Source organism: Solanum verrucosum, unplaced genomic scaffold (assembly GCF_900185275.1).
Source record: "Solanum verrucosum unplaced genomic scaffold, falcon-dt-bn FXZP01000200.1, whole genome shotgun sequence".
Lineage (NCBI taxonomy): Eukaryota > Viridiplantae > Streptophyta > Magnoliopsida > Solanales > Solanaceae > Solanum > Solanum verrucosum.
Genome location: NW_026020093.1, coordinates 451,837 through 467,778, shown reverse-complemented (window position 1 = coordinate 467,778; position 15,942 = coordinate 451,837). Strand labels below are relative to the sequence as shown.

The following is a 15,942-nucleotide window of genomic DNA, read 5'->3' as shown; positions in this document are numbered from 1 at the left end:
TGTCATTAATGTTATTTGTAAGGAAATTTTTGTTTTTTCACTTTTATATATATAAAATACTAAAAAATTTCAACGAAACAGTGCCGGTCAGCACCCCGTGACATAGGGTGGATCTGCCCCCGTAGTAAATTGCTACACATCATTTCAGACAATTAATTGATTACGCATCTAACATGGAACACAAATGTACATTTTCTGGTTTTCACTCTAATGATCTCATTGATTTTCCTAACATCTTTCTGTTTTATTTTATTTGCACTATATATTGGTAAAAATCAAGATTTGATCCTCGGTCTTTCAAATTTTCTCTCATTCGCGAAACTTCAGACTCAATCCACTTCACAATTGGTACACTATCAGTATAATTGATCTGCTTAAAATTGGGATCAGATCAATATTGACATTTTTACTTTGAGATGCATCCACTTTACAATCGATATAGAAATGTGTCATTTCTTTTTATCAATTAAAAAGAAAAGTAAGTAATATAAAATTGAACAGAAGGAGCAGTAAAAAATGAAGAAAGCTAAGAGGTATTTAAAAGGGAAAAGGAGTTAAAATGTAATTTTATAAACTCAGGAGTTGAATTTAAATTTGAAGTGTTTTGGAGGTTAGATACACTTTTTGGATTTTTGGCCATTGGTGCAAAAAAGTTGTTCACATATCACATCACTAACAAGGAAATAGTTGGAAATTAGTAAGATTGTGAGTCCTTGAGCACATGGAGATATAATGAATTAAATTTAAAATTCAAGAGCAAAACAAAATGTGGTTGTTAAAAAGGGACCCAAATGAATGGAATACAATTATATTTCATTTTGGGATAATAAGACTTAAAATAACTCTTTATTGGGATAGCCTCTTTTTTTTGTTTGTTAAAAGAAAAGAACTCAAAAATTGTAAAAATTGCATTTATGTTATGATACACTGTCTGGATATGTTATATGAAATCATGATATTAAAAGCAGATTAATTTTAAGTTGACATTTTATTTGAACGTACAAGTTATATTTTTTTTCTTAAACATAAAAATCTTTGTGAAAACTATCAAACTTCCTCCGATTCTTAATATGCATGGTAACTATTCCACAGATTAGGCATTGGCTGTCATAAGTGGATGAAGTAAATGTTGAATATGACTTAAAAGAAGATTCATCATTTGTTTTTGTACTTGTCAGCAAATGCCTACTTGCCTAGCTTCTTTTGTTTAATTCTAAAAAAGGCAATATTTCACTCTTGTCTCTAATTCATAACAGCCAATGGCACTAGTCAACAATTCTAGTAATTAACTATGTATTCTTTTCATATGGTACGAGTATTTCTTTATGTTGAACATGAGTTTTTTTCTTAGATAATTTAAAATGGATTTTTTTTATAAAATATAAATTTATGAGTCAAATTTATATATATATTTTTTAAAATCATAATTTTTAGAAAAATTGGGATTTAGCCATGAATTTTTTTCACTTTTACTCAGATTCTTTTTCACTTTATTTGAAAATTATTGTTTAACCATGAAATTTACAAATACAATTTGAGATTTGAAGAACACCCAAAATTTTGTTTTCACTATATTTTTCTTTTTCAAAACTTTTTGTATATATATAGATGAATTACTAGAAAAAGGATATATACAAGAAAGCAATAGTAAGCATACAAGCCCGGCATTTATCGTAAATAAACATAGTGAACAAAAAAGAGGAAAAAGTAGAATGGTTATTGATTATAGAAATTTAAATGCAAAAACTAAAACATATAATTATCCGATACCAAATAAAATACAAAAGATAAGACAAATACAAGGATATAATTATTTTAGCAAATTTGATTGTAAATCAGGATTTTATCACTTAAAACTAGAAGAAGAATCTAATTTGATATTGTATATCTTTCTTTAATTTTTGTTGTAATGGTTTTATATTTTCTGCTAATTTTGGTATGTATTCTTTTACTTGATTTACTAGTCCTAAGAATGATTGTAATTTCTTTTTTGTGTCTAGTTGTTCATTTGAGTTAATTATTTTTTGTACTATATGTTTTTGCATTTTTATTCCGTTTTTATCAATTTGTATTCCTAAGAATTCTATTTGGTTTTTCATTATATCAGCTTTCTTTTTACTTAGACTTATACCTGAATATTCTATGATGTGTATAAATTTTTCTAATAATCTTATATGTTCATCTTGTGTCTTAGAATATAATAATATATCATCGATGTACACTACACAATTTTCTATTTGTTTAAAGTAATTGTCCATAAAGTGTTGATATCTACCTGGTGCGTTTTTATATCCAAATGGTAATACATTCCATTCATAAAATCCTTGTGGTACAGTGAATGCTGTTAGTTTTTTAGATTCTTCTTCTAGTTTTAAGTGATAAAATCCTGATTTACAATCAAATTTACTAAAATAATTATATCCTTGTATTTGTCTTATCTTTAGTATTTTATTTGGTATCGGATAATTATATGTTTTAGTTTTTGCATTTAAATTTCTATAATCAATAACCATTCTACTTTTTCCTCTTTTTTGTTCACTATGTTTATTTACGATAAATGCCGGGCTTGTATGCTTACTATTGCTTTCTTGTATATATCCTTTTTCTAGTAATTCATCTATATGTATCTTAAATTCGGTTAAATCATTAAAATTATACTTTAATGGTTTTTGGGTTATTATACTGTTATTATCAATTAGCTCAATTTTTACTTTTGTTTTATGTTTTTTCCATCCTTGTAAAGGATCCTCACTATATAATAATTCTAACTTATCTTGAATTATTTTTTACTTTATCTATAGAGAATATAATTAATTCTATTTTAGGGTCTTCTTCTTTTATATTTTCTAATTTTTGTGTAATATTTTCACTTCCTTTTATCCATTCTGTTGTTTTTCGTTTTTTATTATTTACTCTTTTTTGCTCCTATTTTTTGTTTACACGGTGTTGTGAACCACCAGTGTGTTTTTGTTATTATATGTGGGTATAATTTTTCTAAAAATGACATTCCTAATAGCATATCTTTTGTAGTTAATTCAAAGTTATATATTTCTTCTATAGTTAATATCTCATCCCATATTTGTACTTTTATATTTTTTGCCTTTTATGTGATCATGCTTTCTTCATTATTAAATCTCGTTACTACTATCGGTGTTTTTAATTTTTCTCATTTATCTTTTGGTAAACAATTGTATTTACATATATTAGCTTCTACTCACGTATCTATCATTGGTGTATAATATCGGTTGTAATATCCATCTATTATTATCTTTGCAAGTATATATATTTTCATATTTTTATCTTCATATTTTTATCATACCAAAGTCCTTTTTATTATTATTCTTTTATTTTCATAATTTATTGTTAACTGTTTGTCTTCTAGATTATATGGTTTTACTTGTTCCAACCATTTTATTCCTAAAATGATATTTTCATTTCCTTGATATATTTTGAATTTTATTACTATTGGTACTCCTCCGATGATTATTTCCTTTTCCGTAGTTTCTTCGGTATACATTAATGCTTTTGGTAGTTCGGAGCATGATTGTTCAATAGTTATTATTTCATCTTACGTCACTAATTCTCTTGTAATATAGTTTTCTTCTCGTCCTGTATCTATTAATATTAAATATTTTCGTTGTTCCATTATTCCCGTTATGTAGTAATGATGTGGTTTTATATCTTCTTCTATTGATTTTTGTGGGGTTTTATCTATTCTTCTTGAGGTACTCATTTTTTATGATATTTGGGGTATCTCATTGTTTATCCTTTTCGATGTGCTTAGTCTTTCTTTTACTATTTCTAAATCTTCTTCTATATCAATTTCATTATAACTATAATCGTTTTTGTCTATGACTGTAACTATTCTTTCAAAGTGATCTTCTATTTTTATTTTATCTATTTTATTTTTTGCTGTTATTTTATGTTTTGTTATTAGAACATATAAGTTTTTACATCTAGCTGTAAATATTTTACTTCCTGGGGCTAGTTCTATCCCTGACATTCGCCAGTATAATACTAGTGATTTATCTATATTTCTGTCATTTATTGCTACTGAGTAGTTAACACTTATTATAAATTTAAATTTTTGGTATATGAGGTTACCTCTTACTGCACTTATTATACTTTTTTCTATGGGTTGTATAATTCTATCATCCGCTAAGTATATTTCTATGGGTGTATCTATTCCTTCTCTAAAACATGCTTTTATTAATATTTCTGTTCCTCCTAAGTGTACATATTTAATTGGATTTTTAGCCTTAATATCTTGTATTTCTTTATTTATTATTCGTTTATTTATTATTGGTATTTTGGCCTTTCCTTTAGTGTATTTGCAATCTATGATATGTTCTCTTTGACTTACTACATAATATTCTTCTTTTTGTCGTTTAAACCAGTTTCTTACTGTTGGTATTTCAAATATTTTTGCTACGCTTAGGTCTAATTCTTTTCCTTTTATTTGTTCAAATATACTATTATCAAATATTATTTTCTGTTCTAAATATTCTTCGTCTTGATGTTTTTCTTTATTTATTGTTTGTATATCTGCTTCAATCATTTGTTATATTATAGAATTCATTTTCTATTTCTATGTCATTATCTATTTCATTTTCCAATAATTCATATATACTATCATTGCTTTCTAATTCATAATCTACGTATTCTATTTGTGTATATTTTTCATCATCTATTATTATTTCTGATATTTGTTTTTTCTTTGGATTTTTAGGTAATTTACAATCTCTAGCTATATGTCCTAATTTTCCACAATTATAACAAGTACATTCCGTTAGTTTTCTTTTTGGTCTATATGGTCTTTTGGTTTTGTAATTTTTTACATAGTACATTCTTCTTGGTTTTTTATATTTATATTTTGATCTGTATTTTTTATTATATTTCTTTTTATTTTTATAATACCTATCCGTACAACCAAATTGAGGTGCTATCTTATTTTTGCAACATGCCAAGTTTTTTACTAATATTTTTTCCATTTTTATTTCTTCTTTATGTTTTTCACATAGTTCCATAAACCATCGTTGTAAGAATTTTATTCTAGCTCCTAAGGTATCTGTTAATTCTGCTTCATTCCAACTTTTTATTACTTTTGAATTAAAAGGTTTTGGTAATTTTGTAAAATATAATTTTCTTATTTCTTTACTTTCTTCTATGCTATATGTTCCTTTATAATAATATTCTCTAAATGCACATGTATATTCATCTATGTAACACATATTACATATTGCTAATTTTGTCATTAGATTCCGATTTATGATTTTTTCTTTATTTTGTTCTTCTACTTCTGTTGTCATACTACTAAATTCATTTCTTATAGCTATTTCATATTTATATAATATTTCCATGGTTGTAGTGGCTGTTCCACCATCAAATTTTTTATTATTTCTTAAAGTTGTTAAGCTTTCATTTGTTCAATTTTGTAGCTATAATTTTACTGTTCCTATAAGTGTCCTTTCTATGTATCCTGGTGCCTCTGCTATTACTATCTTGTTATCTATTAATTGTTTTGATATGTTTCCTACCCATAATTGGATTGTTTTATTTATGTCTGCTACACAGTCTAAATCTAAAAATTCATGTTGTCCAGTTATTGGTTTAGGCATCCATTTTTTATTTAATCTTTTATCCCATGTAGTTTTTTCCTTATCATATTGTTCATAATTTTCATTATAATATTTTGTATTAAAATTTTTTGGGCTTTTTACCCCTGATGTGCTAGGTTTTTCGTCCATGTCTACGTCTTCTGTATTTACTTCTAAATTCTTTGTATTATCTATGTTTGCTAAAAGTTCCGTATATGTTTCGCTTATTTCCGAATGTTGTTCTAGATCATCATCGTTTATTTCATCAACTCTTATTTCGGGTAGATTATCTTGGTTATTTTCTTCTTTTTCTCCTAATTCATCTTGTAATTGCAATTTTTCTTTAAATTTAATTATCTCATTTGCTAATTTTGTTTTTTGTTCTTTTTCTTTTTGTTTAATTTCATACATTTCTTTTAATATTGCTAGCTCTTTTTCTAGCTCTATTATTTTAGCATTTTTTACTTCTTCTAATTGTTGTACTTCCTTTTTTGCTTGTTGTTTTATTTTTTCAATTTCCGTTCTTCTATCTATTTCTTCATTTTCTTTTGTTATTCTTACCATAGCAGTTAAACTATCTTCTAGTTTTACCGTTTCTTTTTCTAACATTAAACTTATATTGTCACCTATTTTCTTATATCTTCTTCCTAGATTAGAAAATATTATCTTTATTTTTAATCCGTCATAATTTTTATATGTTTTTTCATCTATTGCGTATTCTTCTTTATTCATTTATAAATTATGTTGTAGTTTATATTCTAAGTTATTTATTTGTATTTCTAGATATAAAATAGTCTTTCTTTGTGCTACTATAGATTTGTGACAAATTTCTGCGAATATATTATTGTTAAGTCTATTTTGCCTATGTTCTAATTCTTGTCGTTTTTCTATAATTATTTCATTAAGTTTTTGTCTATATTCGTTATTCTTGTTATTCATTGTATTTTTAAATATTGAATATATTTATATTCTATTTTAGATATAATATTTATTAATTGATCTAATTTTTCATTATCAGTCTTTGTGATATTAAGTTGTTTATATTTCGGATATAATTTATTTAATTTTCTTCTTATTTTTCTTAATTTTCTACTCGTATGTTTCTTACCGTGTTTCTTATTATCCATAGCTCTGATACCATTTTTCGGTGCGGAAATCGTAGTTGGGGGATTCATGAAAGTGGTAGTGTGGTAGGTGAGTATTTTATTTGAAAGATTTTATTGTAGTGTTCTTTTGCTAAGTGTTTTAATCTTGATATCTCTTTAATGTTAATTTTTGGTAGTGTGAAATTCATGGTAAAATGTAATAATATTTATTGTAATATTCTTCCGATAGTTGTTTTAATCTGAATATTTCTTTAATATTATTTATGATATATTCTAGATATAACATATCTTCGATTCTTTGGTACATAGATAAAGTTTCCTCTATTAATTGTTCTAATAGTTTTATATCTTCCATAGATTCTATCCAATATTGTAAATATTCGTAATTCATTTTAATCTGAATTTATTTCTAAATCGTACCATTCTATTCTTTCATTATCTAAATATAGATCTTGTAAATCTATTTCATACCATTCTTGATTTAATATATTTTCTGATTCGTAGTCATCAAATATTTTTTTCCATATGATTCTTCTTAATTCAATTATTTCTATACCGTTAAGTATATATAAGATTAAAGTTTCATAATTTTTTATCATCTCGTCATGCATATATGTAATCATGTTCGTTGTTTATGCAGTTTTTTATTTTCAAATTATTCCTTCCTATCATATTCATAATTGATTAAATTCATATTAGATCATTATGAACTAGATTATCTTTATCGTGTTTTCCTGTCACTACTAGCATCGTACTTTAGCGAATACTTCCTTCTTATCAGCGCCTCAACTTTGTTTGCTCCCCTAAACGGCTTTCCTCGCCTACCGGTTTCAACATTAGGATGGCATAGTATAGAAGTTTTCTCCCTGTTTCCAGTGTGCTAATAAACTAGAAATCATGATTCAAATAATTCTAATACATAATAACTAACATAAATTTATTCAATCATATATATGATATTCAGGAATATATGAAATTAGTTCTGTATATTTTTTTAACAATATACCTTTGCCTCTTGCTTTAGCCATGCTATCTGAAATATCTGATTGGATTTCAGATTGTTGTTCCATTAACTTTTAAGTATTTTATATCTTAGTGGAGAGAGTGTTTATAAGAAAGTTTTTATTATGTTAGGCAATGCCTGCCTTACAACATTTACAACCGACCCTTTATATAGACATACATATTCTAATACATCTGTCCACTTACTATTTACTACTATTCATTACTATTCATGAATAGTTCCTATTTTATCCTATTAAGACTTATTTACACCTAACTTTTACACTTGTCTAATATGCACATGCATGCTACTATTTACTTTACGACTTATATACTACATTTTATGAAACATTACTTACTACAATACATTATTATGACTTTTTACATATCTTTTTACACTTTTTCCAAAATATCTATCTTCTTTTTTGTTTCTTCTTATCTTTGTCTTCCGTCTTCTTGACTCCTTCTTCTTATCTTCTTAGATTATTCCAGCTAGACGTCTGGGATTATATTATCTTCTCCGTTGCATTTTGAACATATGTGGTCAGGGTATTTGTGACCAATTAGCTTGCAATATCTCGTTAATAATTCTGCTGAAATAAATCCTTCTTTTAGTGCTCGTGTCGTAGGTCGTTCTTCTGGCTTTAGTAGTGATAAAATCCATCTTTGGACTTCATCCATATCTGCTTTCCTTAGCTCCCTTGAATTGGAATAAATCATTAGCTGGTCTCTTGCATAGTAGCTCCATATAGCGTTTCCGTTTAAATAATTATTTGCTAACTCTTGTATAATTGTTGATATACCAATTATCCTTTTGTTGGCATAAAAACTTGGTATCTCTATTTTGAATAGCTCTTCTTGTTGTCCGATATCCTCGGGTATAATCATATCTTTAGTTAATCCTATCTTGATAACCTGTATTGGAGGTTTTATTTCCTCGTATAATATCTCCGCTGGTGCTGTATAGAATTTTATATAAAATAAATTTACTTTCGTAACTCTTTTGTATGTGATGAATGCTTTGTGTAGTTCTAGTATTCCACTAACTTCTTCTCCATCATATGTGTATACGGTATTTAACAGTCCATAGTTATAACATGTTCTTACTAAATTAGCGTTAGTTTTCGGTTGTGCGATTAACTTGTTATATCCTTGTAACTTTTGTGTCAAATAATCTTGGTTTGGTTCTTTTGTAGTTGATCTGGGGTTGCGGTTTAAATAGGTTTAGATTTTGTGGATATTTTCAATATAGGTTCGTGTAATGTAGTTATATGTCTTTTTCTCATTTTGATTTTGCAAACTATCTGCGTATGTAGATGTTTGTGGTTCTATGGACACATGTTTAGGTGTCCTTTGGGTAAATGGTTTTGCAAATAGCGGGTTTAAGTTCACATTTTTATGTTGTTTATCGCTAACTTGTTTGCTTGTACCTGCAGCTGTATTTAAACAAACATTATGGGTTTTAAGGAGTTTCCCATCGTCTCCTTTTAGCTCTGGCTTTTTTCCGTCTTCCGGTTGACATAGCTCCGCATTTTTATAGTCATGCTGCTGACTAGCTTTAGACTTTAGATTATCTTCATTAGTCTTTAGCTTTTGTATCTCGTTGTCCATACTATCCACTTTTGTACAAAGTGTAGTAATAGCTTTGAGTATTTTTTCGATTGTATCTTCTTCCTCAGTCTCAGTCTGAATAGCTTTGTCGTGATAGGTAGTCTGCAATAACATTCTTATCAGTTTTTATTAGTTCAATTGTAAATGTAAAATTTAATATATTTAATACCAATCTCCTTATTTCTTTTGTCGTTACCGAATCTTGTATTTTTCTTGTTAGCCACCATTTTACTTGTGTATTATATGTTCTTATAATAAATTTGTTATATACAATATATGGTTCAAATGATAATAAACACTTATATACTGAATATAATTCTTTTCTATTTATTTCCCATTTTATTTCTGTATTATTAAATGTTCCTGAATAATACCTGCAATGATGTTCTATCGTAGTGTCATCATACCTGTATTTTAATATTCCTCCATAACTTTTTTCACTCGCATCTGATTCTATTATATAAGTAAATATTTTGTTTTTATCTGGAAAGTATAGTTTAGGTAAGTTTTTACACAATAATTTTACCTTTTGTATTTGTATTTGGTCTTTTTTATCAAACTGATATTCTATATCTTTCTTTAATTTTTGTTGTAATGGTTTTAAATTTTCTACTAATTTTGGTATGTATTCTCTTGCTTGATTTACTAGTCCTAAGAATGATTATAATTTCTTTTTTGTGTCTAGTTGTTCATTTGAGTTAATTATTTTTTGTACTATATGTTTTTGCATTTTTATTCCGTTTTTATCAATTTGTATTCCTAAGAATTCTATTTGGTTTTTCATTGTATCAACTTTGTTTTTACTTAGACTTATACCTGAATATTCTATGATGTGTATAAATTTTTCTAATAATCTTATATGTTCATCTTGTGTCTTAGAATATAATAATATATCATCGATGTACACTACACAATTTTCTATTTGTTTAAAGTAATTGTCCATAAAGTGTTGATATCTACCTGGTGCGTTTTTATATCCAAATGGTAATACATTCCATTCATAAAATCCTTGTGGTACAGTGAATGCTGTTAGTTTTTTAGATTCTTCTTCTAGTTTTAAGTGATAAAATCCTGATTTAAAATCAAATTTGCTAAAATAATTATATCCTTGTATTTGTCTTATCTTTAGTATTTTATTTGGTATCGGATAATTATATGTTTTAGTTTTTGCATTTAAATTTCTATAATCAATAACCATTCTACTTTTTCCTCTTTTTTGTTCACTATGTTTATTTACGATAAATGCCGGGCTTGTATGCTTACTATTGTTTTCTTGTATATATCCTTTTTCTAGTAATTCATCTATATGTATCTTAAATTCGGTTAAATCATTAAAATTATACTTTAATGGTTTTTGGGTTATTATACTGTTATTATCAATTAGCTCAATTTTTACTTTTGTTTTATGTTTTTTCCATCCTTGTAAAGGATCCTCACTATATAATAATTCTAACTTATCTTGAATTATTTTTTACTTTATCTATAGAGAATATAATTAATTCTATTTTAGGGTCTTCTTCTTTTATATTTTCTAATTTTTGTGTAATATTTTCACTTCCTTTTATCCATTCTGTTGTTTTTCGTTTTTTATTATTTACTCTTTTTGCTCCTATTTTTTGTTTACACGGTGTTGTGAACCACCAGTGTGTTTTTGTTATTATATGTGGGTATAATTTTTCTAAAAATGACATTCCTAATAGCATATCTTTTGTAGTTAATTCAAAGTTATATATTTCTTCTATAGTTAATATCTTATCCATATTTGTACTTTTATATTTTTTGCCTTATATGTGATCATGCTTCCTTCATTATTAAATCCCGTTACTACTATCGGTGTTTTTAATTTTTCTCATTTATCTTTTGGTAAACAATTGTATTTACATATATTAGCTTCTGCTCCCGTATCTATCATTGTTGTATAATATCGGTTGTAATATCCTTCTATTATTATCTTTGCAAGTATATATATTTTCATATTTTTATTTTCATATTTTTATCATACCAAAGTCCTTTTTATTATTATTCTTTTATTTTCATAATTTATTATTAACTGTTTGTCTTCTAGATTATATGGTTTTACTTGTTCCATCCATTTTATTCCTAAAATGATATTTTGTCACGACCCAAAAATGGACGTGATGGCACTCGTCTTATCCCACCAAGACAAGTCAGCCTAACACTCACCCATTACAATAAAATGCAGAAATTTCATAATTAACTTAAAAATACCCCCAAAATCTGGTTGTCACGTGCACAAGCCTCTAAAGTATTACAATTGAATCAAAAGGAAAATACAAGTCTCATATGACATTGTTTCTAGAGTAGAACAAGATCATAAATAGGAGTAAGAAGGATCGTTGAGAAGACAAACAACTACATCACAAATCTTCCAGAAGCCTCAGAAAAGAAGAGAATAACAAGTACCACAAAAATCCAGGCTCGTAACCTACAAAAATTTGTAGAAGCAAGGGGTGAGTACCAAACCACACGGTACTCAGCAAGTAAACCTCTAAACACGAGCTAAGGGGATAGAATACAAGTACTCCTTACACCCCAACCGAACCTTTACAACTACAATCTGTATAAAACCAGCCCAACCTAACAGTTCACAATTTACAAAGCACATAGCTCAACACAACACTCTAACAATTGCATATCTTCAACAACGAGCTCAATATTCATCAGTCACAAGTTCCATAGAAAGGCACTCACAAGATCAGCAACACACAAGATCAAGTTCACCAATAATAAAGAAGTGCAATGCAATGAAATGCAATATCAAGTATAGTGATGCATGCCTGACCTAATGATACACACCCGTTGTCTCTCAGTCCGGGACCCATGGGGGACATATCTGTCCATGCATTCATCGCGGCGCGCGATACGACCCTCGATAATAGTAACCATCGCGGCGCGCGATACGTCCCTCGAAATATAGTATCCGTCGCAGCGCGCGACACGTTCCTCGAAATATAGTATCCATCGCGGCGCGCGATACGTCCCTCGAAATATAGTATCCATCGCGGCGCGCGATACGTCCCTCGAAATGGTACATCCTCTTTATTTTCTTATTCTTTCTCAATGCACATAACACTTGTCACAACCATGTCTCAGAACAATGCAAATGACATGTTCACACAAATAATGAAGAGATGACCATTTTCATAACATTGCACAATTCACAACAACACAATCAGGATACAACATCAACAATGATTCAACAAGTCTTTCAAACAATTCTTAACACATCACACAAACAATTGATCACATTGCCTTATATTATCCCTTTCTCATCATTAGAATTAATCAATGTGGACAAGTCAACCCATCACCAAGCCTCATTAACCTAAACACATATTAGAAGGAAATACATGAATTCATACACTTAACAAGGGTTTAGAAATCCACTTACCTCAATCAATCAAGAATTCACTCCAGGACGTGAGCCTTCCCTTTTCGTTGAGCTTCCAAATCAATGCAATCTATTCAAGTACATAGTCACAATAAGATTTCAAAACTAACAACACTCATATTACTATGTGTTTAGCTTTGACCCAAAAATTCACCCAAGTTTATAATCAAGTTCCTAAATCTTGATGTCACTTAACCTTTCAATTATCATATTTTCCAAGTTTCAAGCCTAGGGTTAAGTTCTAATCTCTCCAAATAATACAACCCTAACAGTTTTCATATAATATAATATACCAATATCTAATTACATATCTAAATGTATCAAAACTTAAATTATAATGTGATAATAATACGAGAATAGGCCAATTGTGAACCATTCGTGAGAAAAAAAAAAGAACATACACGAAATTAACATTCTTAACCGATCGGTAGGAAATCATATGCAAAACTTGTTATCTTTTTTATAAGATCCAATTACCCCATTGTATATATGTTATCCCAAAAGAAGTCACGTTCCAGCAACATGAACTTTCAAATTTGAGTTCTTTTCCTTTTACCAATCCAATCTCATGCTATTATCATTAGTCAGTCATTGGCAATCATTACTTTCCAAGATTCTTAGGCGTAATTTCCAATTGCAGCATTCCAGTAACTTATATGCCAATTTCAATTCCTAACTATCCAATGCATGCACTAATTACAAGATTTAGGCTTTGTCATCTCGTTTACCTGGAAAAGTTGCGTTTTTTATTCTTGTGATGTTGCGCCTCTCTTCGTGTTTCCAGTTGGAAGTTGCGGTGGATCGTGGTATGCCAAACAGAGATTTTAACCCCCAATTAATCTTAATTCAATACATGGCCAAGCGATATAGGGTATTAATTATGGACTTAGCCCATTAACCACCAACTAATAAATAAATTATTTAATAATACCTAGCATCTAATTAATCGTAGTTATCGAATAGTTCAAATTTTTCAAATCAACTTCCCCGACTAATCAAAAATGACGCGGGGTAACTATCGAAAGGGGGTAAAATGGTAATTTTACTAAATATCCAAAAATGACCTTCTGGGTCATTACATATTTTCATTTCCTTGATATATTTTGAATTTTAGTACTATTGGTACTCCTCCGAAGATTATTTCCTTTTCCGTAGTTTCTTCGGTATACATTAATGCTTTTGGTAGTTCGGAGCATGATTGTTCAATAGTTATTATTTCATCTTCCGTCACTAATTCTCTTGTAATATAGTTTTCTTCTCGTCCTGTATTTATTAATATTAAATATTTTCGTTGTTCCATTATTCCCGTTATGTAGTAATGATGTGGTTTTATATCTTCTTCTATTGATTTTTGTGGGGTTTTATCTATTCTCCTTGAGGTACTCATTTTTGATGATATTTCGGGTATCTCATTGTTTATCCTTTTCGATGTGCTTAGTCTTTCTTTTACTATTTCTAAATCTTCTTCTATATCAATTTCATTATAACTATAATCGTTTTTATCTATGACTGTAACTATTCTTTCAAAGGGATCTTCTATTTTTATTTTATCTATTTTATTTTTTGCTGTTATTTTATGTTTTGTTGTTAGAACATATAAGTTTTTACATCTAGCTGTAAATATTTTACTTCCTGGGGCTAGTTCTATCCCTGACATTCGCCAGTATAATACTAGTGATTTATCTATATTTCTGTCAATATATTGCTTACTGAGTAGTTAGCACTTATTATAAATTTAAATTTTTGGTATATGAGGTTACCTCTTACTGCACTTATTATACTTTTTTCTATGAGTTGTATAATTCTATCATCCGCTAAGTATATTTCTATGGATGTATCTATTCATTCTCTAAAACATGCTTTTATTAATATTTCTGTTCCTCCTAAGTGTACATATTTAATTGGATTTTTAAGTTTAATATCTTGTATTTCTTTATTTATTATTCGTTTATTTATTATTGGTATTTTGGCCTTTCCTTTAGTGTATTTGCAATCTATGATATGTTCTCTATGACTTACTACATAATATTCTTCTTTTTGTCGTTTAAACCAGTTTCTTACTGTTGCTATTTCGAATATTTTTGCTATGCTTAGGTCTAATTCTTTTCCTTTTATTTGTTCAAATATACTATTATCAAATATTATTTTCTGTTCTAAATATTCTTCGTCTTGATGTTTTTCTTTATTTATTGTTTGTATATCTGCTTCAGTCATTTGTTATATTATAGAATTCATTTTCTATTTCTATGTCATTATCTATTTCATTTTCCGATAATTCATATATACTATCATTGCTTTCTAATTCATAATCTACGTATTCTATTTGTGTATATTTTTCATCATCTATTATTATTTCTAATATTTGTTTTTTCTTTGGATTTTTAGGTAATTTACAATCTCTAGCTATATGTCCTAATTTTCCACAATTATAACAAGTACATTCCGTAGTTTTCTTTTTGGTCTATATGGTCTTTTGGTTTTGTAATTTTTTATTATATTTCTTTTTATTTTTATAATACCTATCCGTACAACCAAATTGAGGTGCTGTCTTATTTTTGCAACATGCCAAGTTTTTTACTAATATTTTTTCCATTTTTATTTCTTCTTTATGATTTTCACATAGTTCCATAAACCATCGTCGTAAGAATTTTATTCTAGCTCCTAAGGTATCTGTTAATTCTTCTTCATTCCAACTTTTTATTACTTTTGAATTAAAAGGTTCTGGTAATTTTGTAAAATATAATTTTCTTATTTCTTTACTTTCTTCTATGCTATATGTTCCTTTATAATAATATTCTCTAAATGCACATGTATATTCATCTATGTAACACATATTATATATTGCTAATTTTGTCATTAGATTCCGATTTATGATTTTTTCTTTATTTTGTTCTTCTACTTCTGTTGTCATACTACTAAATTTATTTCTTATATCTATTTCATATTTATATAATATTTCCATGGTTGTAGTGGCTGTTCCACCATCAAATTTTTTATTATTTTTTAAAGTTGTTAAGCTTTCATTTGTTAAATTTTGTAGCCATAATTTTACTGTTCCTATAAGTGTCCTTTCTATGTATCCTGGTGTCACAACCCAAAAATGGACGTGATGGCACTCGTCTTAACCCACCAAGACAAGTCAGCCTAAAACTCAATCATTACAATAAAATGCGGAAATTTTTTTATAATAAACTCAAACACACCCCCAAAATCT

The 15,942-nt window shown here is 27.9% G+C and overlaps 1 long non-coding RNA gene across 1 annotated transcript; it reads left to right on the top strand.

Annotated features, from left to right (window-relative positions):
- Positions 1 to 5,017: 5,017 nt before the first annotated feature.
- Positions 5,018 to 15,485, top strand: LOC125824793 (uncharacterized). The gene is made up of 2 exons (XR_007442814.1): positions 5,018 to 5,064; positions 15,395 to 15,485. It is a non-coding gene; the product is annotated as an uncharacterized LOC125824793 (long non-coding RNA).
- Positions 15,486 to 15,942: the final 457 nt, after the last annotated feature.